At 44.4% G+C, this 26,323-nt stretch overlaps 1 long non-coding RNA gene, 1 other non-coding gene and 1 pseudogene across 3 annotated transcripts in view; 1 reads left to right on the forward strand and 2 right to left on the reverse strand.

The window, feature by feature from the left end:
* LOC149467739 (uncharacterized) overlaps nt 1–26,323 on the reverse strand; it is a 78,239-nt gene that overhangs the window by 29,571 nt on the left and 22,345 nt on the right. The window contains exon 3 of one of the 2 annotated variants that reach the window (XR_016311846.1): nt 25,533–25,609. The exons of the other annotated variant lie outside the window; for it this stretch is intronic. This is a non-coding gene — a long non-coding RNA (uncharacterized LOC149467739). The remainder of the gene's footprint in view (nt 1–25,532; nt 25,610–26,323) is intronic. 2 annotated transcript variants of the gene reach the window in all.
* On the reverse strand, nt 5,030–5,312 carry LOC149467741 (Nuclear RNase P; annotated as a pseudogene).
* Nucleotides 6,223–6,288, forward strand: LOC149467742 (small nucleolar RNA SNORD82). Its single transcript, XR_016311870.1, has one exon. It is a non-coding gene; the product is annotated as a small nucleolar RNA SNORD82 (small nucleolar RNA).

Here is a 26,323-nt window from a genome sequence, read left to right on the forward strand (position 1 = left end):
ATGGACCGTTCTCATCGGAGTGCTCCCTTACATGAACTGTTCCCATCGGAGTGCCCCCTTTACATGGACTGTTCCCATCGGAGTGCCCCCTTTACATGCACTGATCCCATCGGAGTGCCCACTTTACATGGACTGATCCCATCGGAGTGCCCCTTTACATGGACTGATCCCATCAGAGTGCCCCCTTACATGCACTGATCCCATCGGAGTGCCCACTTTACATGGACTGTTCCCATCGGAGTGCCCCCTTACATGCACTGATCCCATTGGAGTGCCCCCTTACATGCACTGATCCCATCGGAGTGCCCCTTTACATGCACTGATCCCATCGGAGTGCCCACTTTACATGGACTTTTCCCATCGGAGTGCCCCCTTACATGGACTGTTCCCATCGGAGTGCCCCCTTACATGCATTGTTCCCATCGGTTTGCTCCTCTGCATGGACAGTTCTCATCGGAGTGCCCCCTTACATGAACTGTTCCCATCGGAGTGCCCCCTTTACATGGACTGTTCCTATCGGAGTGCCCCCTTTACATGCACTGATCCCATCGGAGTGCCCCTTTACATGGACTGATCCCATCGGAGTGCCCCTTTACATGGACTGATCCCATCAGAGTGCCCCCTTACATGCACTGATCCCATCGGAGTGCCCACTTTACATGGACTGTTCCCATCGGAGTGCCCCCTTACATGGACTGTTCTCATCGGAGTGCTCCCTTACATGGACTGTTCCCATTGGAGTGCCCCCTTTACATGGACTGTTCCCATCGGAGTGCCCCCTTTACATGGACTGTTCCCATCGGAGTGTCCTTTTACATGCACTGATCCCATCGGAGTGTCCCCTTACATGGACTGATCCCATCGGAGTGCCCCTTTACATGCAGTGTTCCCATCGGAGTGCCCCTTTACATGCAGTGTTCCCATCGGAGTGCCCCCTCACATGGACTGTTCCCATCGGAGTGCCCCCTTACATGCATTGTTCCCATCGGTTTGCTTCTCTGCATGGACTGTTCCCATCGGAGTGCCCCCTTACATGAACTGTTCCCATCGGAGTGCCCCCTTTACATGGACTGTTCCCATCGGAGTGCCCCTTTACATGGACTGTTCCCATCGGAGTGCCCCCTTACATGGACTGTTCCCATCAGAGTGTCCCATTACATGAACTGTTCCCATCGGAGTGCCCCATTACATGCACTGATCCCATCGGAGTGCCCCCTTACATGAACTGTTCCCATCGGAGTGCCCCATTACATGGACTGTTCCCATCAGAGTGCCCCATTACATGCACTGATCCCATCGGAGTGCCCCCTTACATGCACTGATCCCATCGGAGTGCCCCTTTACATGCACTGATCCCTTCGGAGTGCCCACTTTACATGGACTTTTCCCATCGGAGTGCCCCATTACATGGACTGTTCCCATCGGAGTGCCCCCTTACATGCATTGTTCCCATCGGTTTGCTCCTCTGCATGGACAGTTCTCATCGGAGTGCCCCCTTACATGAACTGTTCCCATCGGAGTACCCCCTTTACATGGACTGTTCCCATCGGAGTGCCCCCTTTACATGCACTGATCCCATCGGAGTGCCCCTTTACATGGACTGATCCCATCGGAGTGCCCCTTTACATGGACTGATCCCATCAGAGTGCCCCCTTACATGCACTGATCCCATCGGAGTGCCCACTTTACATGGACTGTTCCCATCGGAGTGCCCCCTTACATGGACTGTTCCCATTGGAGTGCCCCCTTTACATGGACTGTTCCCATCGGAGTGCCCCCTTTACATGGACTGTTCCCATCGGAGTGTCCTTTTACATGCACTGATCCCATCGGAGTGTCCCCTTACATGGACTGATCCCATCGGAGTGCCCCTTTACATGCAGTGTTCCCATCGGAGTGCCCCTTTACATGCAGTGTTCCCATCGGAGTGCCCCCTCACATGGACTGTTCCCATCGGAGTGCCCCCTTACATGCATTGTTCCCATCGGTTTGCTTCTCTGCATGGACTGTTCCCATCGGAGTGCCCCCTTACATGAACTGTTCCCATCGGAGTGCCCCCTTTACATGGACTGTTCCCATCGGAGTGCCCCTTTACATGGACTGTTCCCATCGGAGTGCCCCTTTACATGCACTGATCCCATCAGAGTGCCCCATTACATGGACTGTTCCCATCAGAGTGCCCCATTACATGGACTGATCCCATCGGAGTGCCCCCTTTACATGGACTGTTCCCATCGGAGTGCCCCTTTACATGGACTGTTCCCATCAGAGTGCCCCTTTACATGGACTGTTCCCATCGGAGTGCCCCCTTGACATGGACTGTTTCCATCGGAGTGCCCCCTTTAGATGGACTGTTCCCATCGGAGTGCCCCTTTACATGGACTGATCCCATCAGAGTGCCCCTTTACATGGACTGTTCCCATCGGAGTGCCCCCTTTACATGCACTGATCCCATCGGAGTGCCCCTTTACATGGACTGTTCCCATCGGAGTGCCCCCTTTAGATGGACTGTTCCCATCAGAGTGCCCCATTACATGGACTGTTCCCATCAGAGTGCCCCTTTACATGGACTGTTCCCATCGGAGTGCCCCCTTTACATGGACTGTTCCCATTGGAGTGCCCCTTTACATGGACTGTTCCCATCGGAGTGCCCCCTTTACATGGACTGTTCCCATCGGAGTGCCCCTTTACATGGACTGTTCCCATCGGAGTGCCCCTTTACATGGACTGTTCCCATCGGAGTGCCCCCTTTACATGGACTGTTCCCATCGGAGTGCCCCCTTTACATGGACTGTTCCCATCGGAGTGCCCCCTTTAGATGGACTGTTCCCATCGGAGTGCCCCCTTTACATGGACTGTTCCCATCGGAGTGCCCCATTAAATGATGTGGCCAGATTTGAGGTGACGTGGGAACTATGGATCAGATATATTTCTGTTAGTTAATGGTGCTACCGCTCAAACCCCCCCCCCCCCCCCTTTTTCTCTCTCTAATCTTTCTCTCTTACCTTAGACCTTTTTATGACTTTTCTAGTCTTCATCCTTATTTCTTTTCCTTCTCTGACCTGATCTTTGATACTTTTGGTAAATCTATAAGATCCTTGCCTATATTCACTGATAGATGTAAGGTTTCCCGTCTGGTGGTGATGGTGTCCTTTGTACACAATGTGGTTGACTAGGGATATGTTTCCTATATTTCTTGTGATCTGCTATGTTCTAAGAATATGCTGATGTACTCCATCTCACCATGTCGGTGAGTGTTGTCTATATTTCTATGGATACTGTTCTATACCCATCTTTCAATAAAAATATTGAAGTATAAAAAAAGAATAGAAAAAATATATTGTTTTTTTTCTTCATTTTCCAAAAACTTGTGGCAACAAATGTGATCTGCAAAATACTTACCATGCTTTTTATCAAATTCCTTGGGGTGTCTACTTTCCAAAAAGGGGTCATTTGGGGGGGTTAGGTGCTATCCTGGCATTTCAGGACCTCCGAAACTGTGATAGGTAGTCTGGAAGTGTAATGAGGAAATAAAGCCCTTTAAAAGCCTGAAGGTGCTTATTGGATTTTGGGGTCCTGTACTTGGCTAGACTGCCAAAACTTCTCTCACTTGTGGTACCCCCATACTCGGGAGAAGTAGCAAAATGTATTTTGGGGAGTAATTCCACATATACCCATGGCATGTGTGAGCTGTAAATCATTTAAGTGACAATTTTGTGTAAAAAAAAAAAAAAATTTTTTGTCATTTTCCAAAAACTTGAGATAAAAAAATAAATTCTTCTATTGATTCAATATGCTTCTCAGCAAATAGTTTGGGGTGTCTACTTTCCAAAAATTCATTTTGGGGGTCGTTTTGGGGGGTGGGGGCATTCTATGCCCAGCATTAGAAGTTTATGCCACACATCACTCACTCTTCTAACCACCTGAAGACCAAACCTTTTCTGACACTTTTTGTTCACATGAAAAAAAATCAGTATTTTTTGCTAGGAAATTAATTTAAACAGTATATATTATTTTAAAGCAGACAACCTAGTGAATAAAATGGTGGTACTACAATTTATTATGGCACATAGTACTCGCGCAGCGATTTTTCAAATGCAAATAAAAAAAAAATACACTTTTTTTACTTTTAATGCACAAAAACACAATATATTGGCCAACTCTTTGGTAAAATATAAAAGATCTAAAAATGGTATTCTGAGTAAACAGATACCAAACATGACATGCTTTAAAACTGCGCATTCCCCGTGCAATGGCGACAAACTGCAAACATTTTTAATATCCATAGGCAACACTTTAAAAGCCTTTAAAAGCTACCATTTTAGATTTACAGAGGAGGTCTAGTGTTAGAATTACTGCCCTTGATCTGACGTTCACGGCAATACCTCACATGCATGGTGCAACCGCTGTTTAATGAGGGTGGGGGAGGGGAGAGTAGCCTGAATTGGGTTCTGTAGCGCCCCCACAAGCCGTGGCGGAGTGTAATGAGGGTGGGAGAGTAGTCTGAATCGGGTCGTGTGGCACCCCCACGGGCTGTGGAGGAGTATAATGAGGGTGGGGGAGGGGAGAGTAGTCTGAATTGGGTCGTGTGGCGCCCACACAAGCCGTGGCGGAGTGTAATGAGGGTGGGAGAGTAGTCTGAATTGGGTCATGTAGCGCCCCCACATGCCGTGGCGGAGTGTAATGAGGGTGGGAGAGTAGTCTGAATCGGGTGGTGTAGCGCCCCCACATGCCGTGGCGGAGTGTAATAAGGGTGGGAGAGTAGTCTGAATTGGGTCATGTAGCGCCCCCACATGCCGTGGCGGAGTGTAATGATGGTGTGGGAGGGGAGAGTAGTCTGAATCGGGTGGTGTAGCGCCCCCACATGCCGTGGTGGAGTGTAATGATGGTGGGGGAGGGGAGAGTAGTCTGAATCGGGTCATGTAGCGCACCCACATGCCGTGATGAATAATGAGGGTGGGGGAGGGGAAAGTAGTCTGAATCGGGTCGTGCAGCACCCTCACATGCTGTGGTGAAGTAAAAAATCGGTGACGGAAGGGAGAGTAGTCTGAATCGGGTTCTGGTAGCGCCCACACGCACACATTTCTTCACTCTTCAGTGGGGTGCCTCCATCTCACACATCAGACTTGCTCTGCCAGCCAATCAGGAGTCTCCTTCCAATGTCCCACATGACAACATCTCTTCTTTTTCTTCACTGTTCGATTGTTGCTCTTCTCATGTCATGTGGTCTGGGTGGACTCACCACTGATTGGTTCTGGCCTCACAGCCCCCCAAGGTGTGCACATAGCCTTGGTAGCGAGCCTTCCTTCACCTAATTACTATGGTGTGTCCTGTTCTATATAAACCCTTCCAGGATCTGTGAGGGTCACATCATGGAGAGCCCGTCCATCTCATTCCCTTTATTCCTAGACGTGTCTGCTGTGATGTATGTGTGGATGTATTATTATTAATAATGTATACCTCCTACACCGAATACCGTACTCATACATTACACACAACCGCTCAGCCCCCATCCCCGGATCACACACCGACATACCCACAATCCTCTGCAACGTTTATGCAAATGAGAGGGGCGGGGACTTTGCCACCTACCACTCAGAAAACGGGGGCGTGGCATCAGAGCATGGGGGCGGGGCGACAAAGCTTTGGGGCGGCATCTCTATGTCCTCCCATTGAACTTTTTAGAGGGGGTGGCTTTCACCTCCATAAATGTGGGGGCGTGGTACCTCTCTAAATGAGAGTGGGGAAAAGACCGAAACTCCGCCTGGGGGGAGGAGTATGGTGTAGAACTCTTTGAGGGGGCGGAGAAGAGGCGGGGTCAGAATCCTCATCTGCCGTGATGGAAGGGGCGGGTCTCCACCTAGGGGGAGGAGAACAGGAGGCAAATCATAGAGAAAGAGGCGGCGCTCTGTGGGTTGAGGACACCTGAAGTGACAGGCTGCCCTCTTTTCTACTTCCGGGTCACCTCTGTTTCCATGGCAACGCCCTGGGATTACAGGGGAAGGAGACATGGACATAGTGGATGGCTCCTCCCACTCTTACAATACTAGATATCTAATAGAGAGATGGTGTCACTGAAATTTGCTTTGGTGTGTTAATGGAATTGAAGAAGAGAAAAAACCTGTTGCCAAGAAAGCTCCTGCCAAAATGCCTCAAGGGAAGAAAGCTGTAAAGGAGGGGTCTGAAGAGGAGGGTAAGCTGCCTGCTGTCTTGTGAATTGTTGGCACAAATGATGAACAATTTTGGGACTTAATACTGATCTTTGATGACTGATGTTTGCTGATGTGCCATAAATGTGATAACTTTGTTTTTAACATGCAATGGAGATCTCTTTTTACTGGAACTTTTATTTTTTTTTTACTTGTGTAATGAAAGAAAACCTTTTGTCAGATTTTTTTTTTTTTTTTTTTTGCCGTCTGTGTCCCCGTTGTAAAGATTCAACATTTTGTTGCCACCAAAACATGAATGCAGGAGACCTTTTTCTAATGGGGGCACTTTTTCCTGTGACAACTGTCTGAGAGGATATCCTTCACATTGGAAAGATATCTCCTCTTCATGTTGAGGCAACATTGAAGGAAGTGAAGGGAATTCTCTGACACAGATGGTCAATAAATGGAACCCTCTCCTCTTCTATCCAACATATTTAAAAAGGGGAAAAAAAAGCCTTTTTGCTCTACTTAACTGCATTGCCATATTTAACCACTTCAAGTCTGGACACTTTTACCCCCTTCCTGGTCCAGGCCAATCTTCAGCTTTCAGTGCTATCACACTTTGAATGACAATTGCGCGGTCATGCAACACTGTACCCATATGAATTTTTTAGCCTTTTTTTTAGACAGATAAAGCTTTATTTTGGTGGTATTTATTCACCACCGGGATTTTTATTTTTTGCTATGTAAATGAAAGTCCAAAAATTTTGAAAAAAAGTGTTTTTCTTATAAAATTTTGCAAATATATATTTCATCATAAATCTTGGCCAAAATGTATTCCGTTATCTTTCTAGTAAAAAAAAAATCCCAAATTAGTTTATAACCAAAATTATAATTTTTAAACATTTTTTTTTTAACTATTTTATTTTTTTATATTTGTTGTTTTACATACTGTCACTCTAGGAGTGGAGTGTCACCATGGTGACACTACTTTTTTTTTTTTTTATACTTTACCAGGAAATTGAGCATTTGTTTTCATTAGTTTTTTGCTGAAAAATATTTAAAAAAAAAAAAAAGTTCATACATTAAAATTTTTTTTTTACCTTCTTAAAATATTTTCAGGGTTTCATGTGCATTTTTATGTACAAATGTGCACAAAATTTAAAAAAATTGGCTCTGGAAGTGATGTGTTTAGGAAACGTTATTCGGGGCGCTGGATGTATGCTGGACTCTTGGTTTTCTGGCACCTATAGACCTTTGTCGTGTACTATGCATATCCAGATGCAGAGATTAACGAAAATGTCAGGAAATCCATGTTGGCTGTGTGCATTCCAGTTGAGAAAATCTGAGAATTCTCACCTGGCAATATAATGGCCCTTCTGGGGTACAAGTGTCAAGAACATTTCAGTTGAGTTTTCTCTTGTCAGTAGTATTAAGTCTGCAAGTGTCAATTTCCTTTAGATTTTCCAAAACATATGCGGTCAAACCTAAACTTTCAGTTTGTATGCAGTCAGGAAGGCTCTTGCGTGTCTTAGTTGAAGGTAAATCTAAAGGAAATTGAATAGGAAAGTTGTGTAATGTATGGCCAGCTTTAGCCTCTGTTCTGCAGTTGCCATGGTGCTGCGCGTGTGATTGGTTAGAACACCAACCATTAAATGGCTTGACAGTTTAGTTGAAAGATGCAGGTAACTGTGACAGTTGTTCTCATGGGATGCTCTGAATGTCATTTATGTGAAACTGTTAAATCGGTGTGTGTATATCTCTGCTTTAAGTTGTGTTCGTATAGTAGCATAATAGCGTTCCCTTGGGTCTCTGGGACAGATAATGAAGCTGAAATTCCTGCTTTACATGCTAATTCTATTCAATGTTGGCCATCATTTCAAAGTTCATGCCATATTTGCTAATGTGTATTTGGTATTTCTGGTTAAAATCTTTTTTTTTTTTTTTACTCCTTTTGTTAGATTTGTCAGTATTTGTTGCAAATCTGAATTCTGCAATAGATTATGATGAACTTAAAAATGCTCTGAGGGAGTTTTTTTTGTAAGAAGAACTTGCCAGTGCAGGATGTTCAGATTGGAGCCTCCAAGTAAGTATTTATTAACCATTAGCCGCCCGGCCAATGGTCGTTTGGCGGCTTCAGATGTGCCTCTTCATTCCGGGTGCACGCCATTTGCGGTAATGCAGAGCGGCGCAGCAGCGGGATCTGTCACGGGCCGTGCACCTTGGACACGGCCGATGACAGATCCGAGTACCGGCTCCCGTTGCTGGTACCATGTGACCTGCTGTGACCAATCACAGCAGGTCACATGACAGTTGTATACAATGGATGGCTTCATTCATGATGCCATCCATTGTATACTAGTGCCTAGCTGTGAATGGTCACAGCTAATCACATGCACATGTCATGTGATTAGCTGTGACCAAATCACAGCTAAGCACAAAAAAAAAAAAAAAACTGAATGAATCGATTTCATTCAGGTAAATGCTTGCTTATAGCAAAGTAATTCTTTGCTATAAGCAAATTGTGTAAAAAAAAAAAAAAATACTGATTACTTCCCCAAAGTAGTACAGTGTTACTATGGTAACATTGTACTACTTTGGTCATAGTAAAATATGGAAAAAAAATCTTAAAAAAAATAAAAAAAATGTAATAAAAAATTAAATATAATAAAAAAAAAAAAAAAATATATATATATTTTTTTTTCATACTCTCACCAGTCAGTGTCGCTGTTCACCGTCATGCCAGTTATATGATGACGCTGTACTGCACTGGTGACAGTATGTAAAAAAAAAAATAGTGAAAATAATTGTTTTAATTTTTTCATTTTCCAAAAAATTATGACATAAAAATACAACTTCAAAAAACTCGCCATGCCTCTTATGAAGTACGTCGGACTGTCTACTCTGCAAAAAGGGGTCATTTGTGGGATATCTGTACTGTTCTGACATTCTTGGACCTCAAGAAATTAGATTGGCTGTCAGTACTTCAGGATTGATCAATTTTCAGATCTATACCATAGATTGTGAACTCTATAACTTTCCTACAAACTAAAAAATACATCCTAATTTGGGTTATTTTCACCAAAGACATGTAGCAGAATACATCTCGGCCTAAATTTATGAAGAACAATTATTTATTTGTAAACTTTTATAACAGAAACAAAGAAAAATGTTTTTTTTTTAAAAAATTTTTGTTTTTTTTTTGTTAATTTAGCAAAAAATAAAAACCCTGACGGTGATTAAATACCACCAAAAGAAAGCTCTAGTTGTGTGAAGAAAATGATAAAATTTTAGTTTGGGTACAATGTTGTATGACCGCACAATTGTCATTCAAAGTGTGAGAGCGCTGAAACCTGAAAACTGGCCTGGGCAGGAAGGTGTAAAATTGCACGGTATTGAAATGGTTAAGATAACGTGCTGAATAGGCGCCCTGTGCTGCAGCTCCTTCACTTGCTCTGCAACTGCATGCTTCTGCTGGGTCTACGGCTAGGTTCACACCTATGCAGTTTGCGTTTCTGCAGTGCTTTTTGCGGTGTGTTTTTGTACATACGGTTTTTTTCTAGTTGCTAGGAAGATTAAACCAAAAAAATGCATTAAAAAAAATGCACTACATGCTTTTCCGCATTGTCTCCATTGAAGACTATAGAACCGAAAACTCAACTTTGTGTTAAAAAAAAATGTCCCTGACCCTTTCCAAAAATATATATACCTGTGCTTAAATCCCAATAGCTTGTACATGCATTTATCCATCAGGTGCTAAAAGGGATGTAACCACATATTAATATTAATTACACCCCTTTAGCACCTGATGGATAAATGCATGTACTAGCTATTGGGATTTCAGCACAGGTAGATCTTGTTTGTTGTATTGTGGGTCAGTAGCCAGACCTGAACCTTGTAGCTCCCCCCATTGTGTCTTTTCCCCTATGCTAGCATTGTGTCCACAGTAACATTTGCGTAGGCAGAGCAGAGTAGGACTGGCCATAGAGGGATTACTTTGACGCAGTTGGCCAGCTTAAGCATGTATTGCAATGTGTGAACTAAATATCCCTATTTATTGCATAGTCTGCTGGAAAGGGTATATACCAGTGTGCAGAGGGTCCTCAGAATTTCTAGTGTTAATATGTGGTTACACCCCTTTAGCACCTGATAGATAAATGCATGCACTAGCGGTTGGGATTTGAGCACAGGGATCTCTTGTTTGTTTGTTGTGCTGCAGCTCCTTCACTTTTCCATCTCTACTGCAGGAGGTTTGGCTATGTGGAGTTTGCTACTGCGGAGGAAGTGGAAAAAGCCCTGAAATTAAATGGAAAGAAGGTTCTTTGTTTTGCGATGAAAGTAGAGAAGGCAAACACTCCTGCAGAGAAAACAAAAAATGCAGAGAACATAAGATAGGATCTGTTTGTCCTCCCATATAGTACTTTTGTTTTTAAATTGATCCGTTGGCTAGTTTTTACATTTTCATAATATGATTATATATTAAATGTACACATCTAGCCTAATAGCAAGAATAGGTCCTGTGTATCTTTTGCATTCTAATTGACTTTAAGGCATGGATTGTGAAACTCTCTGTAAATTAAAGTCAATTACTGCTCACTCTTTGTTCCCTTTATAGTGATGCTGTTATTGGGGGGACCAAAAAGATGTTGGCAGCCTGGTTGTTATGCTGACACACTGTTTTTAATACTTACTCACCAGTTTTAATAAAGTGAGCAGATAAGGAAGGTTGGGGTTCAGTCAAGCCTATATTTGCATCCTTGTTTCAACAATAGCTTCAGTTTCCTCATAGGTAAAGTTTGCAGTACTAGAGGAAGACAATAGTAGCTTCGTCGTGGTGCATGTTCCAAAGTCGTAGAAATGTAGGCCTGATGTGTTCAGTTAGCCCTTCACAAAAGGTTTGTTCTGTGAGTTTAAATAAACGTTGCATTTCAGTAGTTTTCTAGAGCTATACCTGCATTATATTTTGCAGTGAAAATCGTTGAATTTTCAAAGTGGGGCTGGTCTAAACTGAATCTAGCAGAACTCCAAGGTGGTGGTCCTGGAGCTGCTTATTTTTCCAGATGGGTTATCTGAACAAAATTTTAATTTTAATGAAAATATTTTTAATACTTAAATGAAATGTGTGTAACTTCATAAGACTCGCTTCTAATCTTAGAGAGAGATGCACGAACTCTGTTTGTTAAGAACATCCCCTATAGCACAACTTCAGAGGAATTGCAAGAGATTTTTGAAAATGCCAAAGACATCCGTCTTCCAACTTCAAAAGATGGTGCTAGTAAAGGGTAAGTAGATCCATGCTGTCTTTGACTGCCTGCAAAAGAATTTGCACATTTTAAAGTGTTAGTAAACCGCAGGAGAAAAGTGATCCCTGCAAGTTAATGTCATAATATGCACTGCATACTAGCACATTATGTAAAGCTTATCTTAAAACTAAGCCCTCCGGTGGGGCACTGTCACTGCTGCAGAGGCTTCTGTCTTCACCTGGTCTTCCTTTCCAGGTTCCGTCTGATAGGCCGGGCCATGATGGTGTCACTCATGCGTGTGGGAGTCCCGGGCTACGGCACAGTACTCCGAAGGATTGGCATGGGTATGCCGTTCAGAGCGCATGCGTCGGCTTTAAAAATGGATATCTTCTAAACAGTGCACGTTTAGGACATATCATTTCATCTACAGGGAAGGCTTATAAGCTTACCTGTAGGTAAAAGTTAAAAAAAAACCAAGTTCACTACCACTTTAATGAGATTAAATGGATTTACTCGCGTTTTATTGCATTGAGTTGCCCATTTATTACTGCCAGTGTGTGGTAGCAGACTTTAGAATTGCACAAGAATTTAATACAGTGCACTACAAAATACATACAGTTGTGTTCAAAATAATAGCAGTCAGACATTGCTAACCTGATCAATCACTGTTTTTGGTTCAAAATCATAGCACTGTGGAGTTCTATTAGTGAGGTCATTCATTCTTTGAAAAACAGGTGGCAATTATTGCCCTTATTTAAGGAAGGAAGGCAGCAAATGTTGTACATGCTGTTTACAGTGCATTTCTCTCTGAAATTCTGAGGAAAATGGGTCGTTCCAGACATTGTTCAGAAGAACAGCGTACCTTGATTAAAAAGTTGATTGGATAGGGGAAAACATATAAAGAAGTGCAGAAAATGATAGGCTGCTCAGCTAAAATGATCGCAAATGCTTTAAAATGGCAACCAAAACCTGAAAGACGTGGAAGAAAGCGAAAAACTACCATTCGAATGGATAGAAGAATAGCCAAAATGGCAAGGACTCAGCCAACAATCAGCTCCAGGAAGATCAAAGAAGGTGTAAAGTTCCCTGTGAGTACTGTTACAATTAGAAGACGCCATGTGAAGCCAAGCTATCTGCAAGAAGCCCCCGCAAAGTCCCACTGTTGAAAAAAAGATATGTGCTGAAGAGGTTACAATTTGCCAAAGAGCACATAGACTGGCCTAAAGAGAAATGGCGCAACATTTTGTGGACTGATGAAAGTAAGATTGTTCTTTTTGGGTCTAGTGGCCGGAGACCGTTTGTCAGACGACCCCCAAACACTGAATCACTGAATTCAAGCCACAGTACACTGTGAAGACAGTGAAGCATGGTTGTGCAAGCATCATGATATGGGGATGTTTCTCATACTACGGTGTTGGGCCTATTTATCGCATACCAGGGATCATGGGTTAGTGTGAATACATCAGAATACTTGAAGAGGTCATGCTGCTTTATGCTGAAGAGGAAATGCCCTTGAAATGGGTGTTCCAACAAGACAACGACCCCAAACACACCAGTAAACGTGCAACATCTTGGTTCCAGACCAACAAGATTGATGTTATGGAGTGGCCAGCCCAATCCCCGGATCTTAATCCAATAGAAAACTTGTGGGGTGACATCAAAAATGCAGTTTCTGAGGCAAAACCAAGAAATAGAGAAGAACTGTGGAATGTAGTCCAATCATCCTGGGCTGGAATACCTGATCACAGGTGCCAGAAGTTGGTTGACTCCATGCAACACAGATGTACAGCAGTTCTCAGAAACAGTGCTTATACAACTAAATATTCATTAAGTGATTCAAAGGAAAGCAAAATCTTCAAACATTTTTCAGTTTATATAGTGAATGTTTGAGCTTGTAAAGAAGAATACAAACACTGCTATTTTTTTGAACCGTCTAATATTCACTTTTCTTCAATTTTTTTTAAGCGGAACAACAAAAATTTGATATATTTTTCTTCATGTTTTGATTTGATTTTGAATGTGTTGTGTTCCCAATGCATTTGTTTGTATGGAAATAAAAGCTATTAGAAGGATGTTGAGCTTTATTCACTTTTTTCAACACACTGCTATTATTTTGAACACAACTGTATATGTGTAGTAAAATGATCTTTGAATTCTGTTTCTTGAATATATTCAGCTGTGGCATGGTTCTCTATACATGTATATCATGTTAATATGTGAGAATATCTTCATTCCTTTAGAGGCAGTCTCCAGGCTTTCTTTTGATTATACAGTTTAATGTTACTAGTGCTTATAAAGCGCTTACATTTTCTACTGACTGCAATATTCCATTATTTGGCCTGCTTGGACTACAGGCTAGCAAGGACTTTTTGGGACTGTTGGTAATGCCAATGCATCTAGAGACCTACGCCAGCTTCTTTTAAATATATTGGAGAACAATCGGGGTTCTGGTCATACCCTATCTGTCTTTCTGAAATTCTATTGTGTACAGTAAAGGTCATAGAAGATACTGGTCTCCTGTGCATAAGATGGATTTACAGTGGGGCAAAAAAGTATTTAGCCACCAAGTGTGCAAGTTCTCCCACGTAAAAAGATGAGAGAGGCCTGTAATTGGCATCATAGGTAGACCTCAACTATGAGAGACAAAATGAGAAAAAAAAATCCAGACAATCTCATTGGCTGATTTGGAAAGAATTTATTTGCAAATTATGGTGGAAAATAAGTATTTGGTCAATATCAAAAGTTCATCTCAATACTTTGTTATATATCCTTTGTTGGCAATGACAGAGGTCAAACGTTTCCTGTAAGTCTTCACAAGGTTGGCACACATTGTTGCTGGTATGTTGGCCCATTCCTTCATGCAGATCTCCTCTAGAGCAGTGATGTTTTGGGGCTGTCGCTGGGCAACACGGACTTTCAACTCCCTCCAAAGGTTTTCTAGGGGGTTGAGATCTGCAGACTGGCTAGGCCACTCCAGGACTTTGAAATGCTTCTTACGAAGCCACTCCTTCGTTGCCCTGGCGGTATGTTTGGGATCATTGTCATGTTGGAAGACTCAGCCACGTTTCATCTTCAATGCCCTTGCTGATGGAAGGAGGTTTGCACTCAAAATCTCACGATACATGGCCCCATTCTTTCTGCCCTGTACATGGATCAGTCGTCCTGGTCCCTTTGCGGAGAAACAGCCCCAAAGCATGATGTTGCCACCCCCATGCTTCACAGTAGGTATGGTGTTCTTTGGATGCAACTCGGCATTCACTCTCCTCCAAACACGACGAGTTGTGTTTCTACCAAACAGTTCTATTTTGGTTTCATCTGACCATATGATATTCTCCCAATCCTCTTCTGGATCATCCAAATGCTCTCTAGCAAACTTCAGACGGGCCCGGACATGTACTGGCTTAAGCAGGGGGACACGTCTGGCACTGCAGGATCTGAGTCCCTGACAACGTAGTGTGTTACTGATGGTAGCCTTTGTTACGTTGGTCCCAGCTCTCTGCAGGTCATTCACTAGGTCCCTCTGTGTGGTCCTGGGATTTTTGCTCACCGTTCTTGTGATCATTTTGACCCCACGGGGTGAGATCTAGCGTGGAGCCCCAGATCGAGGGAGATTATCAGTGGTCTTGTATCTCTTTAATTTTCTAATTATTGCTCCCACAGTTGATTTGTTCACACCAAGCTGCTTGCCTATTGCAGATTCAGTCTTCCCAGCCTGGTGCAGGTCTACAATTTTGTTTCTGGTGTCCTTCGACAGCTCTTTGGTCTTCACCATAGTGGAGTTTGGAGTGTGACTGTTTGAGGTTGTGGACAGGTGTCTTTTATACTGATAACAAGTTCAAACAGGTGCCATTGATACAGGTAATGAGTGCAGGACAGAGGAGCCTCTTAAAGAAGAAGGTACAGGTCTGTGTGAGCCAGAAATCTTGTTTGTAGGTGACCAAATACTTATTTTCCACCATAATTTGCAAATAATTTCTTTCCAAATCAGCCAATGTGATTGTCTGGATTTTGTTTTACTCATTTTGTCTCTCATAGTTGAGGTCTACCTATGATGCCAATTACAGGCCTCTCTCATCTTTTTAAGTGGGAGAACTTGCTCAATTGGTGGCTGACTACTTTTTTGCCCCACTGCATATATAAGCAGGTGAGAATAATGTAGCTGTAATGAAGAGGCTGGTATCACAGGTCTGCCTAAATGGTTCGGATTTACAATTTTAACCATGCCAAAGGGTATTTCATCGACCTTTCTTTGTAGACAACTTGTCTACAATCCTACTTGGCCTCAGTTAACCACTTGGTGCCCACCCATAATGTACTGCAGACAGGCAGCCACTGTAGGCAAAGCAACATAACCGTACATCGCTGCCTACTTCTGAGTTTTGGGCATGTGCATGGCATCCCCTGGCCAGCACCCTCTGTGATTTTACACAGCGGGAGCCTGTGAGCAAATCCCAGCTGGGACCTGCTGATCACCAGTGTACAATCACAGCCCAGAACTGTGTTGACTATCAACAGAGGGATCTATCTGTTTCTCATCCAGGATGAGAAACTTGGAGATCTAGTAGTAAAAGAAGCACACGTTACACATAGTTGGGCACACCCCTTGATCGCCCTAGATGGTAACCCCTCCCCCTTCCATCCAGTGTCATTAGTACAGTGACAGTGTATAATATCACTGTATTAATGTCAGTGGCAGTTGGTCAGTTCCCCCCAGTGTCAGTGTCAAGATTGCCACACTATTGCAATCCCCAAGTTGCTGATCACTGCCATTGGAACAAAAATAAATAAAAATGTTAGTGTGTATATGTAACCTAGGTTTGCTTAAAAGTTATAGCACCTACAATCTATCAATATACACTTTTCCATCAGACATGTAGCACAATACATTTTGGCCAAAAGTTATCTTTTTTTTTTTTTTTTTTTTTACTATTTTCATTGGATATGCATATAATAGCAGAAAGGGAAAAAAATAAACTTTTGGTCTTTTGATTTATATTGCAAAAAAAAAACGCAGTGGTGATTGAATGCCACTAAAAAATATTTGTTTACAAAAAATTGTATATAAATTTCTCTTGGGCTGAGCGTTGTTGACCGTGCATTTACCAGTTACAGTAACGTGTCATTCAGTATAGCATCAAATGGCTTAGTCATGCAGGATGTAAAATCTTCCGGAGTTTAAGTTGTTAATGAGTCGAGTAGAGTGTAAGCTTGTTTTTTGTATTTGGCTGCAATGTGGTACACCACTATTCTCATGCATTAACCTGGGGATCAGCAACCCATAGATCGCGGCCAGGTGACTGGAAGATGGCAGTCTGGACTTGCTTACAGAGTGCAATGCAGAGGGGCTACTTGTGGAGTTGGAGCTGTAGTAGGGATCCAGAGCTGCATAAGCCAATGCCGCCTGTGTGCTGGCTTCTGTCCAATGTGAAGTGATACCAAATGCACTCCACCTCTTACCCTGGCCAGCTGTCTCCAGAGTGGTGTCAGCAGCAGGAAAGAGATCTTGAAGTCACTGTGAAGCAATATACTGGGCATAATAGTATAGGGTTGCTTCTGTACTGATGCACTGCAGTTTACCCACACTGGTGCAGTGGACCTGCAGCTTGCCTGTGGGTTTGCTGCACTTGGCCACATACTTTTATTCAATCCTACTTTCTGAAAGCACACCAAAACTCCTGAATGCAGGATTTCAGAAAGCACACCAGACCTGCAAGATATAATAGAAGTTTATAGAAAAGTGCAGTTAACCCAGGAAAGTTACAGATGCTTTGCACCGCAGTGCATGTAAACCACAGCACATCAGTGTGAAAGCAGCCTTCTAGGGTGCCCAGAACGATAAAGGTCCATTTAAATTTGTAGTTGAAAACCTGCAGTTGGGGTGTAGTGTTTTTTTTGTTTTTTATCTTTTTTCCCCCTGCCCTAACTGCACCCCCTTTAGCGGCAATGGCAAGGGGTGTGCACATGTGGCAGCAGGAGTTATAAGTGGTCATGGTTGGTGGGTGTAGCATCTGTCAAGCATGACCCATTCAAGTGAATGAGGCTGCTCTGCAATTGCCCTGCAACCTTGACCAGTACAGCAAATGGGGTTAAAGCAGGCAGCATTGTTGCTTCCTCACCCTGTTTTTAACCCTTTAGTCTAGGTTCACACCTAAGTGTTTTGCTTTGTGCAGAAATGCACAGCAGTCCATTTAACATGATTTCCTATGGGACATATTCCAGGGGTGTGGACATTTTTTGAAAAACCTACTTGTCCAAGGGACTAAATCGGTGTCCCAATCTACTTGTCCCTCATGACAATCTACTTGTCCAGATATTGAAAACAAATTGAACCAAAAGCTTATTTAAATCAGAGGTGGATATTAGGAATATTTTAAAAATAAAAAGGTTTTATGGGGACTTAAACATTTAATATTTTTAACATTGCGCTGTTTATCTGATGGGGGGCAAGTCTCTGATGGGGGTGCTGCTTATGATTGAGTGCGGCTTTGAATGAGTGCGAAGCAGTTAAACACAGCACTTTAATTATGCCTTCTCTACTTTCACAGGTAACTGCATCTATCTCCTACCTCCGCTCTTAACCAGAAAAACGCATTGACTCCTGTTAAATTCTGAACAAATGGTGTATTTATATTTGTGTATATGTTGACCAGTCCTCACCTCCTAGGTGCACTCAGGTTTACAACTGTAGCCTGGTTCCTAAGAAACATCCCCCACTATTCATGTGAGCCTTATCAGCTTCTAATTAGGGCGGAGTTGAATGCTCATTTGAGCATCTCCCTATAAATTTAGATCAGCTCATGGGGGGAGATCACTGATGGGGGTGCTGCTTATGATTGAGTGCGGCTTTGAACGAGTGCGAAGCAGTTAAACACAGCAGTTGAACTAAAGCAGGAGAACTTAAGCAGCAGGAAGACACAAAAACAGCAGGAAACTCTACTGCATGCTGGACAGACTGCAAGCAAACACCCTGGGAAACATCTCTTACATACCTGAGACCCACTCCGAGTACCTTTTATACAATACATCCCCTCTACTCCTTTCCATATTACTATCCTCTGTTCCCAAATCTCATTTCTTTACCCCTCTGCTCCACCCCAAAACTTGTACATCTCCCCCTCATTGCTATCATCTCCCTACTATTGCTCTCATCACCTCCCCAAAATGCCTCTTCCACTCCTCCTTCTCATTTTCCTCTCCTCCATTCCCAAAATCTATTCACTATATCCCTCTGCCCCTCCCAAACAATTTTATATTGTGTCTTCACTGCTTCCTTCACCCCTCTACGGCACCCACCACCTCCTCCTATTACTCCACTCTCACACTGACCCGAACACCTCCACTAGCAGTTTCTCACGCTCCTGCACATCCCGCACCCATGCCACCTTTCTCACCCTTCTCCTCCTCATAACCGCGGGGGGACATCTCCCCGAATCCTGGCCCTCCACCACCTCCCTCACCCGCACAACACCCTCCCGCCTCCACGTCCCGCCGCAACCCCCGCAACTTAGTATCTGTCCCCCTGCTCCCTAAAATCTCCCCCCGTTTTCATGTGCACTCCTGAACGCCCGATCGGTGTGCAACAAGCTTACCGCCATCCACGACCTCTTTGCTTCCCGCTCCCTCATCCTCCTAGCGATTACGGAAACCTGGATCCAGCCCACTGACTCTACCTCCCCTGCTGCACTCTCCTACGGAGGTCTCACCTGGACCCACTCACCCAGGCCCAACGGTCGTAAAGGTGGTGGGGTTGGTCTGCTCCTGTCACTGCTGAGCACCTTCCGAGTCCTCCCAAACCCCCCTCCCTATCCTTCTTCTCCTTTGAGGCCCACTGCGTCCGACTATTCTCCCCAACCGCCCTGAAGATTGCTGTGATATACCGGCCTCCTGGATCCATACCCCGCTTCCTGGATGACTTCTCCTCTTGGCTACCCTTCTTCCTCTCCTCTGAGCTACCCACCATCATCCTTGGGGATTTCAACATCCCTGTCAACCTCGACAACCCGGACACAGCCCGTCTCCTCCACTTAACCTCCTCCTTTGCACTTGCACAGTGCATACAATCCGCCACCCACTCTGACGGTAATATCCTTGATCTTGTCTTCTCCAACCGCTGCGCTCCCCACAACCTCACTAACACCCCTTCCCTCTCTCTGACCACAACCTGATTACCTTCTCTATCTCCTCGTCCTCCAACGCCTACCCCTCCAAATGTCACATTACTACCAGCCGTGACCTCCGCAACCTTAACCCTGCCTCCCTCCACTCTGCAGCTGATCAACTCCACGACCGCATCCTCCCCCTGTCCTGCCCCGACTTGGCTATGACCGCCTACAAGAACGCGCTCTCAACAGCCCTTGACTCACTAGCGCCTTTAACCACACGCAACATCAGACCCCGACCGCTCCAGCCCTGGCAGACTGATCACACCAAAACCCTCAAACGACAGTCGTGCCCTGAAGCGACTATGGCGCAAAACCAAATCTCAACAAGCCTTCACCCGCTACAAATCTGCCTTCCACACCTACACCTCCTCCCTCCATGCTGCCAAACAAGCCTACTTCCTGACCCTCATCAAGGCCCTCTCCTCCAATCCTCGCCGACTCTTCTCCACCTTCAACTCTCTACTCTCTCCACCCCCACCTCCACCCAGCACCTCACTCACCGCCCTTGAGATTGCCAATCACTTCAAAAACAAGATTGACACAATTCGCAAGGACATTGCCACAACTCACACGCCCTCTCAACCCGTCCCCTCTCACACAGCTACCCCCTCATCCCCCCTCCCCCTCGACATTACCCGCAGGGACTTCGTCACTGCTCAAACTCCCTCCAACCCCGTTCCCCCTCACTCAGCTACCCCCTCATCACCCCTCTCCCACGGCCCCACCACTGCTCTGACCTCCATTTCCACCCCACCCTACATTCCTCATACTGAAGCTCCCCCAACAATCCACACCTTTGACCTTACTACCATCGAGGAAGTCTCCAAGATCCTCTCTGATGCCCGCCTCACCACCTGCCCCCTCGACCCTATCCCCTCACAATTCCTACGACCTCCCTCCCCCTCCATCCTACGCTCCCTCACCCACATCTTTAATCTCTCCCTCTCCTCCGGCACTTTCCCCTCCCCACTGAAGCATGCACACATCACCCCCATACTTAAAAAGCCCTCCCTGGACCCCAATGAACCGAACAACCTCAGACCCATCTCCCTGCTCCCACTTACATCTAAACTCCTCGAGCGCCTTGTCTACACCCGCCTATGCTCTCACCTCAACGACAACAACCTCCTCGATCCCCTACAGTCTGGCTTCCGTCCCCTACACTCCACCGAAACCGCCTTACTCAAACTCTCCAACGACCTTCTAACCACCAAAGCTAATGGCCACTATTCAGTGCTCCTACTCCTTGACCTCTCTGCGGCCTTCGACACAGTTGACCACCCCCTCCTCCTCAAAATACTACACTCCCTCGGCCTCAGAGATTCTGCTCTCTCCTGGCTCTCATCCTACCTGTCACAACGCTCTTTCAGCGTTACCTATAATGCTACCACCTCCCCCTCACTCCCCCTCTCTGTTGGGGTCCCTCAAGGCTCTGTCCTTGGGCCCCTTCTATGCCGACGACACACAAATCTATCTCTCAACCCCCCACCTCACCCCCTCGGTCTCTGCCCGAATCACACACCTACTGAGCGACATATCAGATTGGATGTCACTCCACTTCCTTAAACTGAATCTCTCCAAAACCGAGTTTCTTGTCTTCCCCCCCCGCCCGAACCCCACCCCCCATTGACTTCTCCATCACATCCAACAACGCCAATATCAAACCCGCCCTGCAGGCCACTGTACTTGGTGTCATTCTGGACTCCAACCTATCCTTCCAGCCCCAAGTCCAATCTTTAACAAACTCGTGCAGACTCCACCTCCGCAACATCGCCAAAATACGCACGTTCCTAACCCCAGAAACCACTAAACAGCTCATCCACTCCCTCATCATATCACGACTCGACTACTGCAACTCCCTCCTCACTGGCCTGCCTTGCCGCTGGCTATCCCCGCTTCAGTCGATCCTGAATACGGCTGCCAGACTCATTCACCTTTCCAACCGCTCCGTTTCCGCCACCCCCCTCTGCCAATCCCTCCACTGGCTTCCGATTGCGCAACGGATCAAATTTAAAATCCTAACACTGACGTACAAAGCTGTCCACCATACTGCCCCGAACTACATCACCGACCTAATATCCAAGTACCGCCCAGCACGCACACTCCGCTCCTCACAAGACCTCCTTCTCTCTAGTTCCCTGGTCTCCTCCTCTCATGCCCGCCTCCAGGACTTCTCCAGGGTGTCACCCATCCTCTGGAACTCCCTTCCCCAACCCATCAGATTATCACCTCCTCTCCTTTAGGCGCACCCTGAAAACCCATCTCTTCAGGGAAGCCTACCCCCTGCTAACTTGACCGACCTCCTCCACTCTTCCTACCACTCCATCCCCCACAGCTATCTCCTCCTGTACCACTATCCCGTCCCTTCTAGATTGTAAGCTCGAAAGAGCAGGGCCCTCGATCCCCTCATGTTTTGCAACGTATTGGTATTGTTCTGTCACAGGTTCTGTCCCCCTTTGTAATGTACAGCGCTGAGTGAACTATCGGCGCTTTATAAATACTGTATAATAATAATAATAATAATAAAATAATAATCTGTTCACTGTAATCACTGTCCTGCTGGAAACAAATAGATAGACTTTTAGTTCCCACTTCTGTGTCTTCCTATTATAACAGGAAGTAGTTCTGCCCTCTTGTGATGATACAATAAAAATTCAATCACGAATATCTTCTATTGACAAAGATAGATTACTGTTATATTAGGTATTAGGCTTTGGATTTAAATTTTATGGGGCTGCCTATTTTCTACAACTCTTACAATGACAGGTTTACACCATGCCCAGAGCTGAATTGCACAAGAAAGCGCTCTGCATTCCTGTGCGGTGTGAATTCAAGGCCATGAATTGTGAATGGGCTAAAGTCGCCTTGCACTGTGCCACACTGGGGTATATTTACTAAAGCTTGGGAGTGCAAAATCAGGCTCACTTCTGCATAGAAACCAATCAGCTTCTAACCTCAGATTGTTAAATTAAGGTTTGGCATTAAAACCTGGAAGCAGACTGGTTTTTATGCAGAAGTGAGCCTGATTTTGCACTCCCCAGCTTTAATAAATAAGCCCCACTGTAACCAGATCACATGGTACAAACGTACCATGCAATCTGGTGCGCGCAAACGCACTTCATTTGCGACTGGCACTTGGGGTGTCATTAAATTTCTATTGACACCCGCTGCAGATTGCAAAAGATGTATGTTTTGCATCTAGGTTTAATTGCAAAGGAAAGCACAGCACGCTCCTGCGTGATTCAGATGTGGGCATGTGAGAATATAATAGCCTGTTTTTGGTGTATAATATGTATAAATTCTAGGTCAGCCGGACAGTAATGGTTATTACCTGTACAGAAAGGTCAGTGCTGTAACGCACGTTTGATGTTACAGTTAGAGATGAGGGCTTCTCAAAAAAGGCAAAAGCAAAATTCACAAATATGGTGACATACGGGATCCTTAAAAAGTAAGTAATAATAGATAATAAAATAAAGAAATACAACTTTACAGCAGAGATGTGTTATTCATTGGAGGGATTAGATAAAAGTCAAATGTCCCCAGACATCCCAGGATGTAGAAAACACCTCCAGAGGCTTTGCTTCTGGTATTTCAAATAAAATCCAAGGACAGGCAGAAGAGGCAGTTCTACCTTCAACCATGGACTGCACTACAGGGATTTCAACTCCAGTTACTGGAAATATCCCACTTTTTATCAAATAAAATAAGAGTTAAAAGGCAAACGTTACCTGTGTCTTTTGACAGATATACCCAGTAAATATTTTACCATTGCAGTACCTCTAGCATCTCCCCTGCAACCTTCATACAGTCTGTAGCCCCTTTAGAGTCTCCCTGCCTGCCACCCACAGATTATAGCCCCTCTAGTATCTCCCTTCGTGCCACCTACACCCCTATATACTCTCTAGCATCTCCCTCCATGCTCCATACACCCTCTATATACTCTCTAGCATCTCCCTGCCAACCCACCACCTTCAGGGAAGTTTGCCTGTCATTTTAAACCCGGGCCACTCTGCACCTCCTTCCCACCACCACCTACAGGAGGTCACACAGAGGATGGCTCTCTGATCCAGTTTGCCGTTGTGTTTTGCACTGCAGACCCTATGCAAATCCAGGTCTGCCAGGATTGCCTCCATGTAACAGGATTTGAGAATGGTGACTCGCTCATGATAGCAAATAATGCCTTGTGGGAAGGCAGGGGGTATAGCCATGTGTTTTTATACCTGGAAGTACTGGGATTTTCACTGGTGTGGATATGGGAGGTGGACAGGAACAAGGAAGGTAATTAACCACTTCCTGTACCGGCCCATGTATATAAATGGCCAGACGGGAGCAGTGCAGGGGTGGGTGGCCGATTATAAACGTCCTCCCCGCTCCCTGCTTGTGTGCACGCAGCACCGCGATCTTTGTACGGGACATCTGTGTGAGGTCCCGATCATGTGATCACTGATTGGCCACTTCTGACATCATTGCTTACTTTGACATCACTGCTTACTATGTGTAAAATCTGTGAATGATCACAGAGGTCACATGGCACAAGGCTATTCACAACAGCCTTGTACCATGTGACAAGCTGTGACCAATCACAGCTCACACAGTATTTCTCAATGGCTGCAAGAATGCAGCCAGAGAAGAGTAGAAATGATTGCTTTTACAGCCTTTATGGGTGTAAAAGCAATCCGTGTAAAAAAAAAAAAAAAAATTCAATTTTTCACCCCCCCCCCCCCCCCACAAGTAGTACAGTGTCACCATAGTGACACTGTACTATTTGTACTATTTGTGGAGGGTGATGAAGATTTTTTTTTTTACTGCTAGGGTGACAGTATGTTGAAAAAAAACAAAAAAAACATACATAATAAATATAAAAAAATAACATAAAAATGTAAAAAATGTTTTTTAAAAAGGTATAATAATTTTTATTTTTTTTTTACTAAAAAGAAAACTGAATACATTTTGGCCAAGATTAATGAAGAAAGATTATTTATTTTTTCAAAATTTTTGGACTTTTTCATTTATATAGCAAAAAAAATAAAAATCCCAGTGGTGAAAAAACACCACCAAAATAAATTTTTATTTGTCTCAAAAAAAACTAAAAAATTCATATGGGTACAGTGTTGCATGACCGCGCAATTGTCATTCAAAGTGTGATAGCACTGAAAGCTTAAAATTGGCCTGGACAGGAAGGGGGTAAAAGTGTCCAGACTTGAAGTGGTTAAAAGGCATTTACCAGAATTTTTTTTTACTATTTAACTATTTTAAACTAGGAAAAAGTGTTACTCCTGCCAAAACCTTTTTTCCAAAGAAGGTGGGATGCAGTTAGGATCTCTGTCTGTGCCCACTGCAGGGGAGATTCCTCCACAATACATGTTCAAAGGAACAGGAAGTGAACGGAATCTCTCTAGGTACGCATCAGCAAATAAAACAACTTTATTCATAGAAGGGGAAGTGTTAGAACCTCTGTGATTTTTTTTTCTCTTGCCCTTCATATAGTATAAACGTTAGCTGGGTACACACATTTTTTTTTTAAGCAACCAGCTGGTTTAATGGGAAAAAACAAACAAACAAAAGGAAAACCAAAAGCCAAAAACCAACTTCCCAAATCCCACATGCACACAAGTGAGGGATACACACGTACTGAGATATGGGCAGTTCCTGCTGGACAGGAGGAATTTCAATACGCATATACCCTGCTTTACTCTCCTCATTTCCTATGTGGGTTAAGTGAAATTTCCTTGATAAATGTCAATAGAAACTCAACAGATGTCCTAACACTTCCACTTGCAAAAACAATAGAAAAAATGATTTTGTTGAAGATTCATCTAAAATCCATCTCATTTATTACTGTGCCGGAACCCACAGCCCACAGAGGATGCCAGTGACTAATGGAGATGTGGACATGGAAGGATTGTGTACCATGTATTGCCTATAGCCAACACACAAGTATTTATACAGCAATAAATGAAAAATAAAAGCTTACTTACTACTGGCACAGATCAGAATAATCCCAGCAATAGAGCTGCAGAGAATACAGATCAACACGATGGTCTATGGAGCGATTCTGCGAACAGAAAGAACACAGCCAGGTCATAAAATAAAGACTAACAAAGCATTCCCATTCCACCAATACAAAAGCAGTTACTCATACGCATTCTTATAACCACTCAATGCCGTCATCTTTCTCATCATCTTAAAATATTTAGGGATGGTTACCTGCAAAAGACACCTGGCAATTAGATCCCTGATGTCTCCCCTGCCCTTCACTGAAGCCAATGAAGCGCAGATCACGCAGTGCGAGTCAGAGGTTCAAAGGTGGAAAACTGGAACCCGGGAAACATAGTGGGAGGTGGTAGGGGAATTGGATGGTGCATTAACGGGGGCCCATGAAAGTGATCCATCAGCTGTACATCCACCAGATCGCTTCCACCTGAAATTCGACTTGTTAAAGATACATGCTACAGCACCTGGGAAACTGTGTGTAAAACCCTCTGCTGCTGCAGACATATGCCATACATCAGTGGAAGCAATAGGATTCAATAAAGTCCTAAAAGGCTACGTTCACCTTTCTCACCAGATTTCATATTACAACTATATTTAACCACTTGCCCTCCTGAGGATTTACCCCCCTTCCTGACCAGGCCTCTTTTTGCTACTCGGAGCTGCACTAATTAAACTCATAATTGCGCGGTCATGCAATGCTGCACCCAAACAAAATTTACGTCCTTTTTTTCGCACAAATAGAGCTTTCTTTCGGTGGTATTTGATCACCTGTGCG

Source organism: Staurois parvus, unplaced genomic scaffold (genome assembly GCF_062004578.1).
Source record: "Staurois parvus isolate SC_StPar_1 unplaced genomic scaffold, SC_StPar_1.0 ptg000102l, whole genome shotgun sequence".
Classification (NCBI taxonomy): domain Eukaryota; kingdom Metazoa; phylum Chordata; class Amphibia; order Anura; family Ranidae; genus Staurois; species Staurois parvus.